This window comes from Episyrphus balteatus, chromosome 4 (genome assembly GCF_945859705.1).
Source record: "Episyrphus balteatus chromosome 4, idEpiBalt1.1, whole genome shotgun sequence".
NCBI classification, from domain to species: Eukaryota; Metazoa; Arthropoda; class Insecta; order Diptera; family Syrphidae; genus Episyrphus; species Episyrphus balteatus.
The window spans coordinates 16,628,852-16,653,121 of record NC_079137.1 but is presented as its reverse complement, the minus strand read 5'-3'; the positions used below and the strand labels follow the sequence as shown (position 1 = coordinate 16,653,121).

Genomic DNA, 24,270 nt, shown 5'->3' with positions numbered 1-24,270 from the left:
AATTTTTGACTTTAAAGTCAAAAAGTGATGACAGTCTAAAAATCATACCAAAGTTGTCAAGGCAGAATTGTCAAAAAAAAAAACAATATTTTATCCAGTTTCAATTTTTTTGTCGATTTTTATTTCCCGTTCAAATAAATAATGCAAGGAATGTTGACCAACTATAGAGAGCTATGGCTTTAAACGAAATGAAATGCGCCGGCTGCTGTGCAATAAGTTCCCATTCTGCTAACTGAACAAAAAACCTTTCAGTATTCAGTTGATAAAATGTTGTTTCCTATTCGATACCCTAGGCAAGATTTTCTTGCGTTCAGTTCGATGTGAATATAGTAGTATAATATTAAACGAAATCGGAAGGATTGGATGCTTTGATCCGCAAAAACGTATTTTTTTTATTAAGTAATAGAAAACGAAGGACGATATCACTTTGGAGTTATTTTAAATTCGCCATTGATTCCTGGACTTGGTATTGAAATCATTCATGTCATACATAATACATTTTTCTGACATTTAAACAGATACATTTAAAGTGAAAATAAAAAAAATTAAATGTCTTTAAAAAAAAATAAGAAACAGAAAATGTTAGAATTCAAACAAATTAGAAATATTATAACCTTCATATGGACTGGACATGGAAAATTAAAAATCTTTCATTTTTGGATGTGGACTTTTTTTAACTGGAGTCTACACAAGTTAACATTTTGAGGAGTTGAGACATGCTTAAGGATGAAATTGGGATCACCTAAGAGGTTTAAGCGCCTCATTTTAAAATACAAGGTTCAAACATTTAAGAAAAAAAATAATGTTCTATAACTTGATTTAAACTAAACAGATCAATTACCGAAAATTCTTAAGAAAATATCATCTCAGTTTTCTTACTAATCGTTTTTTAATATTTTTCGAAATATTTTTTGCTTGAAAACAGCGCAACCTATTTTACTGTGTTAACTCAAATTGACATTACATAATTTGTGCACTGAGGAAATTGGGTTGTATACATATTTCTAAATTTTCGAAAAAAGTTTCCAAATACAATGTTGTAGTTTTATGACATAGAGCCCTGAAATAAATCACCATGCATGTTGTAGCCCCCCTTTATGGCCTTTTATAGAAAGCTAACAAAGTCAAAAAACATTCAAAAACTAACTTTTGGAATATATTTACATATGATATTTATGAGACGTTAAGAATAATAATGGGTCAGGTCCACTTTTCTAGTGGTTGGATGTTGTAAGATACAAATTAAGGGCTTGTTTTATATCAAATAGAATAAAAATATTGACAATATACAGCTATTAATCCCTCAAACATTCATACCAAAAGTTCCTTTCTTGAGAAAGAGCTTCTCAAAGTTCAAAATAATGCACAAATGTAAAATGGATTTTCCCCATTATTATTCTGAACGCCTGATATATTTATGATTTTAAATTGAATGTTTGATGCCTATAAACCGTCACTCTTTGCCTGACAGAAATTAAAATCATTACGAAGATGATTAAAAGGGAAAAAAAGAAAATATGCTCAAAAAAATTATGAGGAATTAAGCAGGAACGATTTTTAGACTTTTTTTATAGAATGTCAATGCGTAATTGGGAAAATTCGGCGGAAATCAAATCAATAATCAACAGTAACGTGGTCATTACCAGTTCTTGGGTAACTTTTCAGCAAATGAATCGTTTTTGCAATGTGAATCATTTCTTGAATTCTGGGCTTTTAAATACAAATCAACGAATTTCCCCAAAATTTTAAAATGGAATGGAAATTTGACGAAAAGAGGGGGTAACCTCGGAGTTATTTTTCTGATTGCGGATTCGAGTTCAGCAACTCAAAAACCTCTAGAAAACTATTAGTCTAAGAGCCGGCAGCATATTTTGGCAGTTTTGATATAACCGAAATTCGAGTGTGCACATACATATCTAGATATGCACCACAGTATATCAACGGAACAAGTCTGGCAGTGATCTTTTTCAGCTTTCCCTTGCCAGACGCATCCAAAGTGCAGTCAAAAATCAACTTTTGGCGTTTTGCTAGGTATTACCCCAATAAATGATACACCAAAAAATCATAAAAAATCCCCTGATTTCGAATCTGTGGGTACCGCAAGTTTCTTTTTCAGCTTTCCCCCCGCCAGACCGCTTTAAAGCATTTTTAAGTGCATTTTTCTAATAAAAACCCTGATTACTTATTTTCTGTTAGGTATAACCGTATGATGGTAACAAATTAATATTCTATGTCTATTCCAGGTCTAGAAAATATAATTTTAAGCCAGCTATTTTTCAGCCTACCCTCTGCCAGACGCATCCAAAGTGCAGTCAAAAATCAACTTTTGGCGTTTTGCTAGGTATTACCCTATTATTGTAGAAAATTAAATTATTTCAAGTTTGTCATACATTGTTTTTTTTTTTTTGTAGGTTCAAAAATACGCGAGTTATGTGAAAAACTAAAATTTGTATTAAAAAAAAATGGCGGCCAAATGACTCTTAGTGCAATTGAACAAAATTTGGTTTACGACTCGTGTCTTTATGCCTTTCGAGCCCTGAAGTCAAAATGCATTTCGGATTTTTTCCCAGACCCCCATGCCCCATATAGCAAAATCTATCTTTCCTGTACTATTGAGATACCTTTTAGGGCGTCTCACAGTGTGGCCAATGGTATCAAAAGCTGGCAAAAATAGCTATGTTCAAATTGTACCGAACTGCCAAATACAAATTTACTTTAATAAAGGGATTAATAAGCTACACAAAACCCGTTTTTATTCCAAGGTTTAAGTCTAACGCGGTGAGTAACTACAATTTAAAATGTCGCCATTGACGAAATTATTCGTTATTTACCTTTTTCTAGCTCCCGTCTGTGTTTCAAGTTTTAAGTGCTATTTCGTTAAATCAAGAGATAAAACATTGAAATAAATATGGAATTACAAGCAAAAGGGAAGCTTTCGATCATAAACAAAAAATACCAAGACTGGAAAATTTCGTACGTCTTTCCCCCCAAAACCCTTTTGTGTACAGTGCTGTCTGTGAATATATGTGAAAGCCACCACGTTGGTAAATGACGTTAACACGCACACATTTATAGATTCACGACATTCACCACACATTTGACACGAACACAACGATAGGTTCACGACATTCACCACCCCGCGCAGCTTGTAGGCAAACGTCAGTTGACCGCCGAGTTTCCAGTCTTGGTATTTTTTGTTTATGCTTTCGATTCTCATTTCTCTTTTGAATTATGAGTGTCTAGTTTGTTTGAAAAAATTATTCGAATTCGGTGTCTTTAAAATCATTCGTTTTTTGTGTGCGTCATACAAACTCGTTAAGAAAAAGTTCACAAAGGTGTGAAGTGGCGCTTTGTTTTTGGTGTCACTATGTGAAGTTATCTAAAAATAACGATTTTTGAAGTTATACTTCTTATGGGAGGGTGGGTATGAAAATTTACTTTTTGACAAGAATGTCAAAGGGATTATGACGCGATCACCCTGGGTAGCAGGGCTGTCGTTTCACCTTTAGAGTAGGCAGTACTTTAGTATTTAAAAATGCAGTACGCCGCAGTACGGCAAACATTAAACACACAACACGTTGCAAGTTACATGTTTCATGTGGCAAGTTGTATGTGGTAAGTCGTATGTGGCAAGTTGCATGTGGCAAGTTGCATGTGGCGAGTTGCATGTGGCAAGTTGTATGTGGCAAGTTGCGTGTGACAAGTTGCATGTGGCAAGTTGCGTGTGGCAAGTTGCATGTGGCAAGTTACATGTGGCAAGTTGCATGTGGCAAGTTGCATGTGGTAATTTCCATGTGGCAAGTTGCCAGGGTTGCAAAAAGCTTATATTTCAGCTCAGCTCACAGCTCAGCTCAAATTTGAGCTAGGTACCATAGCTTAGATCATTTGAGCTGAGCTAAAGTGAGCTGAGCTGAAAGTGAGTGCCCCAACTTCCAACGCCTATATCTCGGAATTTTTAAAAAAATGAAAAAAAAATGTTTTGATGCCAAAAGGTAGCGGGGACTCTAACCTACATTTGGGTACAACTCTCATTCCTGTAGGTCCACGCGTTCTCAAACCGGGAGTACTTAAAGTAAAAAAAAAAAAATAGGCACGATTCTGATAAAATAGGCATGATGTGGCGGTTTAACATGGAAGGCGATTTTTGAAAAATCTGACAATGTGCAAAGCGTAGGCCCATGACACAAGCTATCATTTGGCATCATTCCCAAAAATTGCTCTCAAACGGTTTAGCTTCTAGGAGCGTTCAAAGATTGGGGGATTTTTCGAAAAAAAATTTTACCCCAACTTTCAAAGGCGATTTTCTCGGAATTTTGATAAAAATCGAAAAACCGGATTATACCACTATCGGGTAGCTGAGAATATAAGCTTTCATATGGCACCACTCCCCTGTCTCTAGATCAAAGCGTTCGAACGCCTATATCGCGGAATTTTGAAGAAAATGAAAAAAAATTTTGATGCCAAAAGGTAGCGGGGACTCTAAACTACATTTGGGTACAACTCCCATCCCTGTAGGTCCACGCGTTCTCAAACCAAGAGAACTTAAAAGTAAAAAAAAATTAGGCACGATTCTGATAAAATAGGCATGATGTGGCGGTTTAACATGGAAGGCGATTTTTTAAAAATCTGATAATGTGCAAAGCGTAGGCCCATGACACAAGCTATCATTTGGCATCACTCCCAAAAATTGCTCTCAAGCGGTTTAGCTTCCAGGATCGTTCAAAGATTCGGGGATTTTTCGAAAAATAATTTTACCCCAACTTTCAAACGCGATTTTCTCGGAATTTTGAAAAAAATCGAAGAACCGGATTATACCACTATCGGCTAGCTGAGAATATAAGCTTTCATATCCCACCACTCCACTGTCTCTAGATCAAAGCGTTCAGCTCCCAGAAGTTTTTTCGCGCCCCCAACTTCCAACGCCTATATCGCGGAATTTTGAAGAAAATGAAAATAAAATTTTTGATGCCAAAAGATAGCGGGGACTCTAACCTACATTTGGGTACAACTCCCATTCCTGTAGGTCTAAGCGTTCTCAAACCGGGAGAACTTAAAAGTAAAAAAAAATAGGCGCGATTCTGAAAAAAAAGGCATGATGTGGTGGTTTAACATGGAAGGCGATTTTTTAAAAATCTGATAATGTGTAAAGCGTAGGCCCATGACACAAGCTTTCATTCGGCATCACTCCCAAAAATTGCTCTAAAGCGGTTTAGCTTCCAGGAGCGTTTAAAGATTCGGGGATTTTTCGAAAAAAAAAATGTACCCCAACTTTCAAAACCGATTTTCTCGGAATTTTGAAAAAAAGTCGAAAAAACGGATTGTACCGGAATTTTTTTTTTATGATAAAAAAAGAAATATTTTACTAAAAAAATAGAAATATATTTACTATAAAAAACACCAAGAGAAAAGATCACGAAAAATTATCTGTCTTATTTATAAAAATATCTATGTGTTAAAATAATTCCATTAATAACTAGAACCAAACATCTTAAGCTATGGTGTTTTATAAAAGTTTAAAATATCTTCATATTTCATTATACTTTCCAAATAAAAATCAATGTATCCTCTCACCCATCACAGCTCAGCTCAGTTCACTTTACCTTAGCTCACCCAACAGCTCAGCTCACCGACAGCTCAGCTCACCCAACAGCTCAGCTCAACCATCAGCTCAGCTCACTTTCAGCTTAGCTCAAATGAGCTGAGCTATGGTACATGGCTCAAAAGTGAGCTAGCTCAAAATTTGAGCTGAGCTGTGAGCTGAGCTCAGCTCACTTTTGAGCTTTGTAGCAACCCTGCAAGTTCCATATTGCTACTACTAGTGCTGAAGCACACACAATTTTCATAAAATTACCGTGCGATATGCGATTTATGCGCAATTCATTTACTTTCGTTAAGCATATACCGTACGTTCTGAACCGCACAACATGAGTAAATTTCACAGAATAAATTGAAAACTACATGGACGCAAGGAGGATGAAAGAATTAATTTATTGTTCACTTGATAAAAATGTAAAAAACGAAGTGTGGATTAATTAATTTAATAATAGAAATTAAAAATGTGAAATGAAATTCAATTATATATTCTGAATGAGAAGTATAACTTCAGTCGCGTGTACATGTGTACACACACTCTTTCTTTTTTTTTTGTATATATTTCTCAGATTCCGGAAGTACTGACAATACAGTTCAACAGAATTTTACTTTTCTGAAGGTGTTAGAAATTCTGAACTCGTATCCATTGTCAGAATTATTCTATTAGCCAAAACTGAAAGTGTGTACGGTTAGCATTGTGGCTAAAAATTTAAGGAAATAGTGTTGATCTACACAATGGAGACGCAGGCGCAGCTTGAGATATCTCATACATGAAAAAAGATCGGAAAATTTGAAACGGTTCTCTGAAGAAGATGACCGCGTCAAACTATGCTTAAAGAAATTACCACACTTTTTTACCATAACCTCATAAACATTCAAAATAACGTGTTTTTTTGCATTCTATAACGGTAATATTTCAAAAAACGGAAGCTAATAGAATATTTCTTTCGTGGATTCGAGTTCAGCATCCCTAAATCTTTCAGAAAAGTATGTTTTGGTTCTTCGGACAAAAAAAGTTGAATTTTGTTGACCAGTGTATTTTTTCATTAAGAAGATTTTGTTATGACTAAACCGTTGAGTCAGGTCTAAAATCGATTTTTAAGAATAATCTTATTTAAAAAAAAAAAACAGTAAAATCTGAGTATTGAACAAATAAATAACAATTTTCTTTCTCAAACAACTTCAAAGTTAAAGGTAACAGATACTTATGTCCTTATAATGTGCGTTTTTGATAATTTTTCATAGAATCACAAAAGTTGTCTCAGTTTTGTGCTTTAATAAAGTATTTTTACCCATAACAAACTTAGAAACGAAGAAAAATAATTTTTGCCAACTTTTCCTACCATCGGCCACACTGTGCGTCTGGCAGAGGGTAGGCTGAAACAAAACTGGCTTAAACTTACATTTTCTAAATCAGGAAAAGGCAGAGAAAGTTAATATTTGGCCATCATATGGTTACTCTAAACAAAAAAATATTATTTCAATTTTATAAGAAAAAAACAGAAACTAGGTGTTTTTTGTATGGAAAAACCTGTTTGGGAAACCTTTAAGGGCGTCTGGCAGAGGGAAGGCTGAAAAATATCTGGATTAAACTTATATTTTCTAAACCAGGAATAGACATAGAATTTTAATTTGTTACCATCATACGGTTATTCCCAACAGAAAATAAGCTATTCGGTTTTTTATTAGAAAAATACATTTCAAAATGCTTCAAAGCGGTCTGGCGGGACGAAAGCTAAAAAAAAACTTCTGGTACCCACATTTTTGAAATCAGGGGATTTTGTATGATTTTTTGGTGTATCATTTATTGAGGTAATACCTAATAAAACGCCAAAAGTTGATTTTTGACTGCACTTTGGATGCGTCTGGCAGAGGGAAGGCTGAAAAATAGCTGGCTTAAAATTATATTTTCTAGACCTGGAATAGACATAGAATATTAATTTGTTACTATCATACAGTTATACCTAACAGAAAATAAGTAATCAGGGTTTTTATTAGAAAAATGCACTTAAAAATGCTTTAAAGCGGTCTGGCGGGGGGAAAGCTGAAAAAGAAACTTGCGGTACCCACAGATTCGAAATCAGGGGATTTTTTATGATTTTTTGGTGTATCATTTATTCGGTTATACCAAAACGCCAAAAATTGATTTTTTGCTGCACTTTGGATGCGTCTGGCAAGGGAAAGCTGAAAAAGATCACTGCCAGACTTGTTCCGTTGATATACTGTGGTGCATATCTAGATATGTGCACACTCGAATTTCGGTTATATCAAAACTGCCAAAATATGCTGTCCGCTCTCGGTCTATATATTTTGGTTCTTGTGGCAAAAAAAGTTTAATTTGGTTGGCCAATGCTGTTTCGGCTGTTTAAATTTTTAATATCTCAGGCACTAAGGCCCAATTTATTCACTCTCCATTATTTTTAAAGGCTCCATTAAAAATTATAAAACTGTCAAATCGCATACAAATTTTAAAATTTCCCTTTTTTAATGGCGACTTTAAATTTAATGGAGTGTGAATAAATTGGTCCTAAAAGAGATATCGGAAAGATTTAAACATTTTTTGGAAGAATAAAACCAGTTCTTATAGACACCTTTACAAATTTATTCATAATAAATTACCCCACATAAAAACATAACCGCGAAAACAGCCAAAATGACGTATTTTTGGCATTTTCTAATAGTTATATTTAAAAAACGGAGGCCAATAAAAATTTTCTAACTTCCGATTCGAGTTCAGCACATCAAAAACATATAGAAAAGTATATTTTGGTTCTTGTGGCAAAAACCTTGTAGACCAGTGTAATTAAGTAAGGACCTTTTTAATCACAAACTCAAAGAGACTACTAACAGACAACTATAAAAGCGAACTATGATACTTCCGGTTTTTGGCAGAGTTGTAACGATTACCAGTGAACATCCTTAGTTTTCGGTTTGTCGAATGCATGATTTTCAAAAAATGCATAAAAATAGCCGAATTTTTCAAATTTTAGTTCTAAGGAATAGTGTTTTTAGAGGATTTTTTTTTTTAGTTTTTAGTAAAAGTAGGCCACTCAGTGGATAGATTTGTCTTAAAAAGGTGAAATAATTTCAATTGTGGTACAGATCATTTATTGAAAGCTTTTTTTTCTTATAGTTATTTAAATTCTTATTTGACAATTCTTTAAATTTTGAATTAAAGATGCACATATGTGCATTTCGGAAAGGGTTGGGTTCGATATCCCGTTTTTTATATTCCCGTTTTTTTAAATCGCGCTTTTAAAATCCCGTTTTTCATTATCCCGCTTTTTAAAATCCTGATCTTTATAATCCCGTTTTTTATTATCCCGATCTTGCAAGCAAAACTATTTGTTTTATTTTAAAAAATCCCGCGATTTTTTAAAATAAAACAACTAGTTTTGCTTGCAAATTGGGGATACTAAAACAAACTAAAAAATGAGAGATTGTTCTAAACGCATTTAATTAAAACCTTTAACAAAAAATATAATATATAAAAAACAAAATAAGAAAAAGTAAGGAATGTGATACTAAAAAGGAACCAATTAACAAACTAATATTTACTTTAAAGTTTCAGAAGAACAATCAAATCGTGATAATCCCATAGATTAATAATAACATAAAATGATCACAACACCTTAAATTAAGTACAAACTACATAATCAAAAGAAATTTCAATTAAATATATTTCAACTTATATTTAGATGCATTTCAACAATTTTGAAATTTAAGGCTTTAATCATTTTATGTTTTTATAAAAGAAATACCGTTTTCATAATGTGTTGAAGGTACATATTATGTCTGCTTTACAACGCAAAAAATCAGTTTTACTAATTTTTTGTCTATTTCTCATGATTTTTTTATTTGTGAATTAAGCATGTATTTTGTAAAGAAATCGAGATTTTCGGGATTTGACGGGATTTTAAAATGCGGGATTTCAGAAAACGGGATTTAAAAAAGCGGTATTTTAGTAAACGGGATTTTGAAACTTTTTTCGGGATTTTCGAAAAACGGGATTTTAAAAAGCGGGATTCCGATACGCTCCCTTTCGGCAAACAACTCGCTTACAGTACATTTAACGAAACAAAATTTGTGCCAAGGCTGTTTTAAGATCAAAATTACGTTAGCAAACAATGGTGGTTAAGTACTAGAATTCGGCATTAACTTGTAGAAACTCAGAATTATCTCGGTCATAAAAACAAAAGTATTATTGGGTGTTAATCCCTGACGAGAGTTGAGAATTAGAATAATAGCACAGCAAACTGATTTTTTCAAGACTTGAAACAGTAAGAGAACATTATACCCACCTCATTGTTTTACCGTTGGTATAAACAGATCAAATTAAAATATATTTCAAAGATGAACTTCCTTTAATTTTCTTCCAATAACCAACTCATTAAAAATAGTTTTCTAAAGTGTTTCTGGAATGAATATATGACAAAACCATGCACATACAGCAGCAATAATTAAACTTAATATAATAAAGTTTTCTGCTTAGCAAGTTCATTTATTTTATTTATTCCTCTACCATTAACTACATTACTGAGATGCATAATTTCAATGAATTCTTTTCTGTCTATACTGCAAAATAGAAACTCGATTTCCAGTTATTTTAAATAGAATTCATGGTAATATTTTTTTTAACTTTATAAACTAATTACATGGTTATTAAAAAAAAACATAATAACTCGCATAAAATCAATACCCAGCACATGTCTGTAATCAGAGTGTGCAAAAGCCATCCTTGGATGTGCAGAGATGCACAGGTCTTATAAGGTTCATAATTATTTGCATTCTTTCTTTATGACCGACCCACCATCATCATCGTAAAAACAAGCATTGTGCTATAGGTATTACTAGGAATAGGAAGGAATAAAAAAGATATTAAATTCTTGTTTTTTTGTTTTGTTTTGTTTTTTTTTTTTTTGCTTTAATATTAAAATTGTTGTAGATATACGTATGTATATGTATGTATGTAAATGGGGTATTCTTTCTGTGTGTTTTACAGGATTATCCTTTTGGACTTAGAAATGAAAACAGTAAGAGTGCGGACCCTGTATATGAAAATGTTTAAAGTGGATAGAATAATGTTCTTATGCTCCTTGGATAGCATTGATGTGCATCGGATAAGTAAAGTAGTCGAAGTCTTTTATGTCAGTTTAACTATGCAAATGATAAGACTTATTTAGCATGGTTTCACAATGTTGTCTCGTACATTTGACGTTTAAGAGAGTATAGATGATATAGAGGACATAGAGGTACTCATAAAATCTTTTCTTTTTAAGGACTTTTTTTCTCTAAAGGTTATTGACAAGTTTGTTGCTTTGTGATTACAAAGAGTGTTTTGTGTGCATACATTTTTAAGCAGAATTTTGTAATCAAGTATTTAAAATAAAATTTATTATTACAAAATTTAAAACGGCAGTAAAAAAGTTTAGCAGAATTGATGATAAAAGCATTGTATTACTAACATACCTCCTTAAGAACTTTTCCTATAATTGTTTTTTCTTAGCTACTCCAGTCAATGAAGACTTAAAATTATTGAATAAATGTGAAAATTATCAGGCCCTCAAGCCTTAATTTAAATTTTAGCTTTTTGGAGTTTCGTAAGAAGGTACATATTTCCTAAATTAAATAGGTAGGTATAGTATTACGAGAAAATTATATTCCACAGATTAAAGTTCATTTAAAAGTTAACAAAAAGTGTTCTAATCATTTTTCTATTTTTCTTTCAAAGCAAGAAAAAAAGTACCATAACTGATAAAAAGGATAAAATAAAAAAAATTAAAAGCAGCGGCTTTTTAACAACTTCATTTTTATTTTTAAATTTATTTACATTTACTTCATTGTCTAGAATAATTTGTAACTTTTTACAAGAGCAAAATGTGCCCTTAAATGTCGCAATGCTGATTCAAAAAAAAAAAAAAAATCAATGACCGTTCCAGGTGTCACTTTTGGTGGGTTTTTATACAAAAATTACATAGTTATTCCTAAACACGGAAGAGTAACCGGAAGCACTGCATTTCGAAAGAGAAATCTATTTAATTGCATTTTCCATACTAAATTTATCCACTTAATGTTTATATCCTAAACAAAAAGAGATTATACATATATTCTGTATCAGAAATCCCATTTAGACTACAACTTATAAGTTATAGTTAATAAAACAAAAACAAACTTCCTGAAACTTTTTTTTACATGAAGCAATAAACAAAAGGTCGATCAATTTTTGTGGAATCAGGAGGTTATAACAACAACCTTTGCTCCTTCATAACCACTATACACTTATCCCTAACACCCTTCTCATCATTTCTAACTTAGTTAGGAAATGTAAAAGTTTTCCCGCCATTTTCTCAAAGCAGGACATAAATTGATATACTTATATTTTTCTTAATATCGATCGGAAAAAACCATTAACAATAGATTGATATTCCTTAATTGAAATCGAAAAACTGTCGCAATAAAGTTTATTGAAAATGAACGATATTCGGTGGTAGACAGCCTGAGAAAATGAAACACAAGGACAAGCACTTTTATTTTCATTGCTCATTTTATTTGGTTGGAAGAAGAAGAAGGAGCAGCAGTAGGTAGCGGCAGAAGCATAAGCAGCAAATTTTCCGCTCATAAACCACTATGGACGGACAGTGTTGTCGGCTAAAAAAAAAATAGAAAAAAAAATGGACGCATAATGTGCCAGGACTACGCAAAGGTAGTTCTAATTTAATCGACCGGAAATTAACTCAGACAATCTGCCACACTTAGTTAGGAAAACGAAAAATAAAGATGTTTTCTCTATCTCTCGATTCGAGCTATGGCTACGGGTGATTTCAGTCTCAGTCATTCAGTGACGGAGTAAATCATTTCAGAGTAAAGGCGACCTCTTAATATTACAAAAATTATTTTAAAAGACTTTTAATGTTGAAAGAGAACATTTTGAGAATATACAGTCTGAATTCTTAAAAAGGATCTTAGCGCCATTTTACTTTATTTAAAAGTCTGGGAAATATTTCCAAAAACGATTCTAAGAGTTTTTATTAAAATGTTTTAGGCCCAATTTATTCACTCTCCATTATATTAAAAGGCTCAATGAAAAATTAGAAAACTTAATGGAGGGTTTAAATTTAATGTAGTGTGAATAAATTGGGCCTTACCATACTTTCACAAACAACAATAGGCGTGTTTTTTCTAATACTCAGTAGCTACTCATTTTTCATTTTATTCGCAAAACAATAATAAAAATTACACAAGTAAGTATTTGTATTTATTGTTTTTCGAATAAAATAAAAAAATGAGTAGCTACTGAGTAGTAGAAAAAACACACCTTATAACATATAACTGTTTTCTTCATTTCTGACTTATTTCTAATCACTTCAACCAATTTTAACGATATCGATTTTATATCAAAGCATTTCAGTAATCAATAGGTACTTATTAAATTAAAAATAATATGTAAAATCTTTAAGAAAATTAATTTTTTTTATCAGTTTTGTGAACGGATCCATGAAATTTTTCGAAATTTTGTTTCTTATTCCATGAAATTTTTCGAAATTTTGTTTCTTATTCTTTTCTTTTCAATATGCCAATTTATTTTTGAAACATTTTTAAACTTCTTATTTGCCGAAAATTGTTTATATTTTTGAAGTTATACTTCTTATGGGAGGGTGGGTATGAAAATTTACTTTTTGACAAGAATGTCAAAGGGATTATGACGCGATCACCCTGGGTAGCAGGGATGTCGTTTCACCTTTAGAGTAGGCAGTACTTTAGTATTTAAAAATGCAGTACGCCGCAGTACGGCAAACATAAAACACACAACACGTTGCAAGTTACATGTTTCATGTGGCAAGTTGTATGTGGCAAGTTGCGTGTGGCAAGTTGCATGTGGCAAGTTGCATGTGGCAAGTTGCATGTGGCAAGTTGCATGTGGCAAGTTACATGTGATAATTTCCATGTGGCAAGTTGCCAGAGCTGCAAAAAGCTCACATTTCAGCTCAGCTCACAGCTCAGCTCAAATTTGAGCTAGATACCATAGCTTAGCTCATTTGAGCTGAGCTGGAAGTGAGCTGAGCTGAAAGTGAGCGCCCCAACTTCCAACGCCTATATCTCGAAATTTTGAGGAAAATGAAAAAAAAATTTTTGATGCCAAAAGGTAGCGGGGACTCTAACCTACATTTGGGTACAACTCTCATCCCTGTAGGTCCACGCGTTCTCAAACCGGGAGAACTTAAAAGTAAAAAAAAAATAGGCACGATTCTGAAAAAAAAGGCATGATGTGGCGGTTTAACATGGAAGGCGATTTTTTAAAAATTTGACAATATGCAAAGCGTAGGCCCATGACACAAGCTATCATTTGGCATCACTCCCGAAAATTGCTCTCAAGCGGTTTAGCTTCCAGGAGCGTTCAAAGATTCGGGGATTTTTCGAAAAAAAATTTTACCCCAACTTTCAAACGCGATTTTCTCGGAATTTTGAATAAAATCGAAAAACCGGATTATACCACTATCGGGTAGCTGAGAATATAAGCTTTCATATGGCACCACTCCCCTGTCTCTAGATCAAAGCGTTCCAACGCCTATATCGCGGAATTTTGAAGAAAATGAAAATAAAATTTTTGATGCCAAAAGGTAGCGGAAACTCTAACCTACATTTGGGTACAACTCCCATTTCTGTAGGTCCACGCGTTCTCAAACCGGGAGAACTTAAAAGTAAAAAAAAATAGGCACGATTCTGAAAAAATAGGCATGATGTGGCGGTTTAACATTTAAGGCGATTTTTTTTAAATCTGATAATGTGCAAAGCGTAGGCCCATGACACAAGCTATCATTTGGCATCACTCCCAAAAATTGCTCTCAAGCGGTTTAGCTACCAGGAGCATTCAAAGATTCGTTCATTTTTCGAACAAAAAATTTACCCAAACTTTCAAACGCGATTTTATCGGAATTTTGAAAAAAAAATCGAAAAACCGGATTATCCCACTATCGGGTAGCTGAAAATATAAGCTTTCATATGGCACCACTCCCCTGCCTCTAGATCAAAGCGTTCAGCTCCCAGAAGTTTTTTCGCGCCCCCAACTTCCAACGCCTATATTGCGGAATTTGAAGAAAATGAAAATAAAATTTTTGATGCCAAAAGGTAGCGGGGACTCTAACCTACATTTGAGTACAACTCCCATTCCTGTAGGTCATTTAACATTTAAGGCGATTTTTTTAAAATCTGATAATGTGCAAAGCGTAGGCCCATGACACAAGCTATCATTTGGCATCACTCCCAAAAATTGCTCTCAAGCGGTTTAGCTACCAGGAGCATTCAAAGATTCGTTTATTTTTCGAACAAAAAATTTACCCAAACTTTCAAACTCGATTTTATCGGAATTTTGAAAAAAAATCGAAAAACCGGATTATACCACTATCGGGTAGCTGAAAATATAAGCTTTCATATGGCACCACTCCCCTGCCTCTAGATCAAAGCGTTCAGCTCCCAGAAGTTTTTTCGCGCCCCCAACTTCCAACGCCTATATTGCGGAATTTGAAGAATATAAAAATAAAATTTTTGATGCCAAAAGGTAGCGGGGACTCTAACCTACATTTGGGTACAACTCCCATTCCTGTAGGTCCACGCGTTCTCAAACCGGGAGAACTTAAAAGTAAAAAAAATAGGCACGATTCTGAAAAAAAGGCATGATGTGGCGGTTTAACATTTAAGGCGATTTTTTTAAAATCTGATAATGTGCAAAGCGTAGGCCCATGACACAAGCTACCATTTGGCATCACTCCCAAAAATTGCTCTCAAGCGGTTTAGCTACCAGGAGCGTTCAACGATTCGGGGATTTTTCGAAATTAAAAATTTACCCCAACTTTCAAACGCGATTTTCTCGGAATTTTGAAAAAAAGTCGAAAAACCGGATTGTACCGGAATTTTTTTTATGATAAAAAAAGAAATATTTTACTAAAAAAATAGAAATATATTTACTATTGAAAAAACCAAGAGAAAAGATCACGAAAAATTATCTGTTTTATTTATAAAAATATCCATGTGTTAAAATAATTCCGTTAATAACTAGAACCAAACATCTTAAGCTATGGTGTTTTATAAAAGTTTAAAATATCTTCAAATTTCATTATACTTTCCAAATAAAAATCAATGTATCCTCTCACCCATCACAGCTCAGCTCACTTTACCTTAGCTCACCCAACAGCTCAGCTCAGCTCACCGACAGCTCAGCTCACCCAACAGCTCAGCTCAACCATCAGCTCAGCTCACTTTCAGCTCAGCTCAAATGAGCTGGAGCTATGGTACATAGCTCAAAAGTGAGCTAGCTCAAAATTTGAGCTGAGCTGTGAGCTGAGCTCAGCTCACTTTTGAGCTTTGTAGCAACCCTGCAAGTTCCATATTGCTACTACTAGTGCTGAAGAAGCGCACACAATTCTCATAAAATTACCATATCGCACATTTTATGCGCAATTCATTTACTTTCGTTAACCATATACCGTACGTTCTGAACCGCACAACATGAGTAAATTTCACAGAATAAATTGAAAACTACATGGTCGCAAGGAGGATGAAAGAATTAATTTATTGTTCACTTGATAAAAATGTAAAAAAACGACGTGTGGATAAATTACTTTAATAATAGAAATTAAAAATATCAAATGAAATTCATTTACATATACTGAATGAGAAGTATAACTTCAGTCGCGTGTACATGTGTACACACACTCTTTTTTTTTTTTTTCAAACGGCTACGATTTTGAATTTGTATTCTCAAAATTCTTTGCTATAGATACAAAAAGCCAAATGACTTACTTCGTTTGGGGTTAAAATCATTTATAACGCAATATTAAAAGTAAATTTTATGTTTTAAAACAAACTTAAGATTAAATTAAAACTATATATTTGAATGTTACCATAAAAAGTCTTTACATTCCAGCCAACTGTTACTACAACAGCAAGTAAGTTCTACTAAGTCGTGCATTTTATTTTTTTAATGTAGGTATGCCTTGATATATTTGTAGTACCTATGTCGCAAGTGAAAATGATGATAGATAGGAATAGTTAATAAAAGTTTAAATAGAAGCTTTTAAAATTGCTTAATAATAATAAGAGAATACTCAAAATCGATTAAATAATCAACAAAAAACATATGCCTATTCAAAGGAGAACTGAAAATAGAGTCTACTGCTGTTCCCCTGATACGATACACACATCAATCCGCCGCTGTAAACGGATATCAATCTCATTACAAGGAGCTAGTATCATTAATTAATTCGAAATTTAAATTCGCATTGTACTTGTCAGTTAGACAACTTGCTTTCCGGGTACATAGATACCTACATCCGTTGTATTTTGATATTTTTACTAATGTATATAGATATGGTATATCGGTAAGTATGTAGGTATTATTATCTTTTTGTTCTTACTCTGGTTTCTTTATTTTGCGCAAGGATAATTTCCAGCGCATTAAAAGTACATTATAATCAGTTTTGATGGAAATGTTACCTTGATGTGCTTTTAAGAAACCCGCCCTTGCCCGCGCCGTCATCGTTACCAGCAGCAACGACGACACCACAGACACAGAGTCATTTAGGAGGTGGATAAATATAATATACATATTATAATATAAAACCGAAAATACACTTTACCAACATAATATAAGACAATTCCAAGGGCTAAGGTCCTTTAAGCAATTGACGCTAAAACAGCTTTTATGATGTAAGGCACTGCACGCCGCTCGCTACCAGCAGTTAAATATGAAGGCAAATAAAAATTAAATTATGGTTATGATCTTTTTTATTTCTTTTCGCGTCCTTTGCCACAAAGCTATGGATGGGGCCAAAATCGTTTGGGGCATCCCTTGAACTTTTCACCCACAAACACATTGAGTGTCAGTGGGTGGTTAGAAAAAAATGAAACATATAAGCCGACTTTGAAAGCTTCACTTGATATGTTTTGCTTTCATGTTTCAAGTTATGTGTGGTAGTTCTAATGAGCGCATGTTATAAGGAGAAAAATATGTTAAAAGATTTCAAGAGCACTTGCATAACTACCAGCTTCAGGATTTTGTATGTAGGATCTTATTATAGTTGAGTTAATGAAGGGTTTTCGATGGCAAATACCAAAAAATAAAAGTCATATTTTGATGAATGCTTATTATGACTATTAGTTATATAAATTTGTAAATCAAGTGAATTTGTGAATATTTTTTGAATATAGGTAATAATGGACGCGAAGTGACCGTTTTAAGGGTACAAAAAAAACTCAAAAACTTTAGATGTTCCTATTTAGTTTTGAGTAGTTTATGTATTATACAGGGTGTCCGGTAAAAATTTGTAAGTCTGAAATGGCGGATAGCTAAACTAATGACTGTACTAAAACCAGTTCTTGATCCCTCTCCCATAGACCATAACATCAGAATCCCACAATGTGAAATAAAGCGAAATATCGTCAACAAGATTTCTCAAAAAACCAATGAAAGATGGGACCTCCTAGAAACCTGCGGTCACACCAGGAAACAATGGCCGAACTTCGACGAGAAAAAATCAAACAAGATCTTACTACTTAGTAAACCTTCCTTAAGATCCCTAATAGGCGTCTTAACGGGACATAACCTACTAGGAAAATGGGGCTTAGTACGGATGATCTATGCAGAGGCTGCGGTAATGAGGACGAACAGGAAAACACTGTTCACTTCCTCTGTCACTGCCCAGCACTCTGTCGCACTAGAAAAAAATTCTTAGGAAACTACTTCTTTAATGAATTAGAAGAACTATCGGAACTCTCAGGCAATAGCCTACTGAACTTTGTCAAGTCCTCCAAATGGCTCGAACAACCATAGCATTCATAGGTTAACACTTTTTCATGAAGTTACAATACTTAAGGGTATCACAAGGGATCTACATTGATCTAAGTGTGACGGTAACAAAATCAACTGTCAGCCCATAATTATAACCTAACCTACCTAACCTAAAACCAAAATGAAAAAAATTCTATCGCAACCAGTTTGGAAAATATTAGCTTTTTTTCGTTCAGTGTATTTTAAATTTCATCATCTGTTTTCGTTCACCACAACCACGAATGAATGAATTTTATAAATTTCTGTAAACATTTAAAAATGTTTATAGCTATTGCACTTTTTCTTTGAAAAAATATTGAAATTCGTTTACTTAGATCGTGTGCTCAGTATCATGGTAATAATATATGTATCTAGGGTGTGGGGAGAAGGCGTCATTTTGGTTTGAAATGAAATTATTCCCTAAAAAGAGCTTGAATTTTAAATTAAAATTAAAGAATGTTAAAAAATAAAATGGTTAATACAAATTAAAAAAATCAATGCTCTCTGACTTTGCTCTGTGCATTTTATTAAGGAACCCGACGCACAGTGTGCAATTTTCGCAATCTAGCTGTACTTTAATGAAAAATATATGTCTCCCAAATCCAACAAAATTGGTATCAATGGAAAGGTAAAACCTCAGACAATAGAATGGCAAAAAAAAACAACAAGAAAACAACTGTATTTACCGTTCCACAGAATCACAAACATCAGCTTGGTTTAAGAGAAAAAAAATTTAAAGCTCATTGCTTTTCTTGTGTCACTTTGATAAGAGCGTGGTGAAGTAAAATAAAAGTTGTGTAAATTAAATTTATTTTTTTTTATTTTAAGTAACATTTAAGAAATATTTAAGGTAAGTTAATTTTTGTGTGCACTAAAAAATAAAAAAATAAAAAACTATTTGTGTGAAGACCTAAAGAGTGTTGTTTTTTTTTTGTGTTCTTTAACTTTGTGAAGCGTTTTAAAAATGTATCCTCGTGTATCCGTCCTGTTTTTGGGCTTAAAATCTCCATTGATGTATTCTGTGTTAGAATTCGTTGACTTTTCTTGCGTCAGGAGTGCGAAACCATTAAATTTTTTTTTTTTTTGTTCAGGTACATAGGCCAAAAACCAATTTTTTGATCTTTTGAAAAATCGTACATCCCATTTTTACAAATTGAAAATGATTTTTTTAGATTCTTGTTGGCAAAATAAGACAAAAATATTAAATAAAATGTTTCGATATTTTGCTTCGTTTTCGAAATAGAGACAGTTTAAGAACCAACTCCCAAAATCGTTTGCTCGATGTCGGCTCTTCCCCACCCATTGTGGTACATTTTGTACTCGTATTGGACATATAGTTAGATATATAATTTTGAAAATCAATAAAACCCTTGTAGAAATACAATACTTAACAAAATTAAGCTGGTTTGCATCAAAAAAATTAAGTTTACTTGGAATTAGAATTAAGTACCGCTAGATTGGCAAAATTGCACACTGTGCGACGGCGACGAAAGCAAAATCATCGTCAACGACCTAATGTGTTTTTTTTTTCAGTCAAAGGTTAAGAATTTTTATTTACAAAAATACATATCAATCTGTCAAAAACCACGTGATGTTTCTTAAATGTATTAGTATTTTGTACTAGATTAGTCAATTAACCTTCATTTTTTGACACAACTATCAATTAGTTAATCATCTGTGGAAATTCGATTATAAATACAAATTTAAGCAACGTTGCTTAAAGGCGAATTAAATATTTAAGCAAGCTTAACTAAACAACCTTTGAGAACCAATTTAAGCAAATCTAATAAATACAGCTGCTAGTGTATGGTAAGCAAATTAAACGGTTTCATTTTAAAAGCGATATTCTCTAAAGTTCAGCTAGCTATATCTCTCAAACAATTCCAAATCAGAAAGAAGTATTTTTCTAATATATATGTATAATGTACTATACCAAAAGACGTGTGACACAGACTAATCGTATACACACACATATGTACACAGTGTTACGGTTATTACTATCGAATATTTTACGTGCAAAATAAAATGTTCATTTATGCTTTTTTACGAAATCCAATGCAGTGAAAATATGGTATTTTTCATATATATTTTCACGTTGTGTTGCCAAAAACGAAAGGTTATTGTCTCGGTTAAGATGGAGTCTTAAATTTAATGTCCACACAACAGGTGTAAGGACATGTGGCAGTTGTGATATTCTTTTGATTTTTTTTTTTTTTGCAAATGTATATGGATAATGAAATGCTACATTTGGTATTGCTTTTAAAGATACATAAAGGATAAGATAGAGGCAGAGCAAAATAAATGCCTGATTTCACGTAAAACTCAAGTTACTTTCAATTTTTATTCTCCAACTGCATTTTAAATACATTTCTCATAGTCATATAGATCGCAACAGGTTTATGGCATTGAAAGATTTATCAACATTTTCGTGGAAAATAAAAAAGTAAAATAACCCATTATTAAGAAAATATTGACATACACTTCGAATCTGTGACATTGGTCTTTTTTTTTACTGTGAGGTTACTTTTTAAGAAATAAATGAATATTGATTTTTGCAACTACTATTGACTCAAAATTCGTAAATACGTATAAGGAGAAGGACAACCATTCGTCGAAAAAAAATTGATTTACCAGTGTTCAGATTAAAGGGACGTAAATAATGATAATGGCAAGATAAAAAATGTTGGTTTAGCAAAAACGTAGACCTTTTCAAATTTTGTGTACGATATTAACAAAATACCTTTATAGCTTAAATTGCAAATAGTTCACCAATTCTCAAGGAAACTTTTATAAAAAAATGCATTCCATTTACTGTTAGCATGAACATTTTATGTTAGCTTGTCCAATACGATCTTCTTTCGCATAGAAGTCCAAGAATTAAAATTAAAAAAAAAAAAAAAATCTCATCCAATTTTAATATTACTTTTCCCACTCTTTTTACTTGCTCTATAGGGCAAGTATTGGTTTCGTGTCAAAAAAATAATTCGAGGTTTTAATCAAAACTAACATTACGATAATGGAGAAGTCTGAAAAAGTGGTTTTCGTCATGACGTCCGTCGGTCTGTGCGTCGGTGCGTCTGTGCGTCTGTGCGTCTGTGCGTCGTCAAAAAAAGGTGTACAAGAAGCTGCAGCCTAAACAGGTGGACGAATTTTCTTGAAATTTGGCACAGATGATTATTTCGTAATTTCCAAGGTTGGTTTTTTTTTGTTTTTTAATATCTCGCCTAGAACGTATACCTCCCATACAAACTTTTCGAGGTATTGCAATTTTCTCGAAAACGGCTCTAACGATTTTGATTAAATTTGACACAAGTAATGCTGTACGTATATCTAATATAACTGCGTTTTTAGTTTTTCTCAAAAAATACGGATAGTGGAAATATGACAATTTCTTTTTCGCTAATGTCGGCTCTTCCCGTGTATCGTTAATGAGTTATTGCAATTTTCTCGAAAACGACTCTAACGATTTCGATTAAATTTGGTATTCGTTGTAGTCTTAATGAGTCTAACAAAACTGCGTTTTTAGTTTTTCACAAACATTTCCTAGAACGGTATGGCGTTGCCGTTTTCTGCCAAATTGATGCATTTTTTAGTTAATGTCGTATATTTCATCAAAGGCTAAGCCAATTTTATTCAAAATTTGCAGACAGATATTTCTTGTCATTTAGAAGTGTAAAATGTAAAAAAAAATCTAAAATGTTTTGAAAAAAAAAGTTTAAATGGAATTTTTTTACTCTTATTTTTTTTTTCAAAATTTAACGAAAATCTTTAATTTCCAATAGTTATCTAAGATATAGATACTTTGAACTACAAGAGCAAGTACGTGCGGCCCCAGTCGTGCATTTTATTTTTTGTGGATACTCATTTTCGCTGGAAATAGAACCAATTACTATGGAAAAATACAATGGACATTGTTCTTTAACTCAAGGCACACACATTCCCAACTATATGAAACTTTCCTAGTTTTGTTCAGGGCAACAACAAAAAATATATAATCCGATGAGTAACTGGGAAAGTCAGACTAAACATACAGTCTGCTCCAATACTCCCGGATCCTCGTCCTCGTTTCGTTCATCCGCGTGGGCGGGTGCACAGTTTCCCTTAAAACATATGTATAATGGATGTGTGCGTGTTTGTATCTGCATGTTTCTTATAGATATCATTTTATCTGACTCTAGGTCGAATTAAGCGTCACAATATTTCTCTATAGCAATGAAATAGGGGTGTATTGTGTATGTTATGCACCCGCACACTCTGGCTACAACCAAGGTAAACCTTTTGTATTGGTTCAAGCTTTCCACCTCCACCCTGTTGCACACCAAAATGAGACTTAGCAATTTTTTTTTTCATTCGTTCTCATATATTTTTGCATGTTAAATGAAACAGATGTTTTTATTTTAAAATCGTTTGTTCAGTGGAAAAATACAAGTAAATGTTTTTATTAATTGATTTGAATTGCCTGTTGCAATTTTGACTTGCTGTTTGTTCTTGGGAACAACAAAATGGAAGCTTTTGAAAGGTATACTCAATGAATTAAACCTTGATTTTGATAGTTCCTATTCTATTTAATAGGCGATAATATTGAAGGTGCCTGTGTATTGAAATTTCATAGGTTTATTTGTATAGTTAAGCCCAGATAGTTACCTTTCGTTTAAATAACTAAAAAAAGAGAATTAAAGATTGGTGTTCGTCCAAAATTTAAGGTAAAAAATTTGTTGATAAACTGAGAGAGAGTAAGTGCATCTCCACTCTTCAGAAATTTAACTTGAGTAAATGTTCAAAAAATATTTTTTTTTAGAAGAATACAATTTTTCGTAGAAATAAAAATTTCGTTTGAATTGCTTCAAATCTTGTTTGCACTGATTAAGTTTAGTAAGTTTTTAAACCGTTGCATAGCGCTGAGAAGTATAAAATAAATTGGAGAAGATTTTAACCAGACTAAACGCCCAACAACTTGCTTTCCTCGCACATTTTGTGAATTTAAAATTTAACCTGTATGATTTAATCTTTAACTGATTACTACCTTATTCTTCTTTCAAGAGGTATTTTTTTTAATGGGAAAGTATATAAACTTACCTGGTTTTTACCAAGAATACGAATCTTCCTTTGAGGAACCATTATAGCAAAAAATGATTTATGTAAAAAAATGGCTTAAGTTGATTTTAAACGGCAAATTCAGTTGAAGAATGAATACACATTATAACTAATCAACTTATGTTTTACATTTGTTGGATAAAAGCTAGTTATACTAAACATTGAAAAAGAAAGTAAACAATTACGAGCTGATTGATTAGATATCCATCTTTATGGAATTAAAAGGAACTATAAACACTTCTTGTCAAACAAATTTAATGTTACGTGTAAGTAAATTGTCAATAAATTAGATTAAAACAAAAACTATAGGTACTTACGGTATCTGTGATTTAAAAAACATAGCCATTGACGCAGATGAGTAAATATTGCGTAAATCTAATTTGCTGACGTAATTGATGATATCGACTGCAAAAATAAAAGTTAAACTTTGTTAATAGGATATTAAAACAGACTTACATAAAATATTCATAGTTTTTTTTTTAATTGAATTGATTTTTTTTTTTTTTTCAAATTCATAATTCCGAACAGATATGAGCCAAAGAATTTAGTTTGCCTCATTTTGAGGATGAAGGAGTAGGAATTAAAAAACTTGAATTTGTTAACATAAATTCAAATTCGTATAAGCAAGTTAAAATCCATTTTTAACAAGGTTTTGATTTAACACTTGCAAAAGATTTTTAGTACTTTTATTGGATTCTTTGAAAAATTTCCTTTCAAAAACAATATCAATACAAAATTGAAAAAAAAAATGTAATCAATTT

General features: G+C 32.7%; 1 protein-coding gene across 9 annotated transcripts in view; it reads right to left on the bottom strand.

The window, feature by feature from the left end:
- Window positions 1–24,270, bottom strand: part of LOC129917985 (high affinity cGMP-specific 3',5'-cyclic phosphodiesterase 9A) — a 278,734-nt gene that overhangs the window by 166,094 nt on the left and 88,370 nt on the right. For all 9 annotated transcript variants that reach the window (XR_008772908.1, XM_055998268.1, XM_055998266.1 and 6 more), the window contains one exon: window positions 23,827–23,914. The gene's annotated coding sequence lies outside the window, so the exon portion shown is untranslated. The remainder of the gene's footprint in view (window positions 1–23,826; window positions 23,915–24,270) is intronic.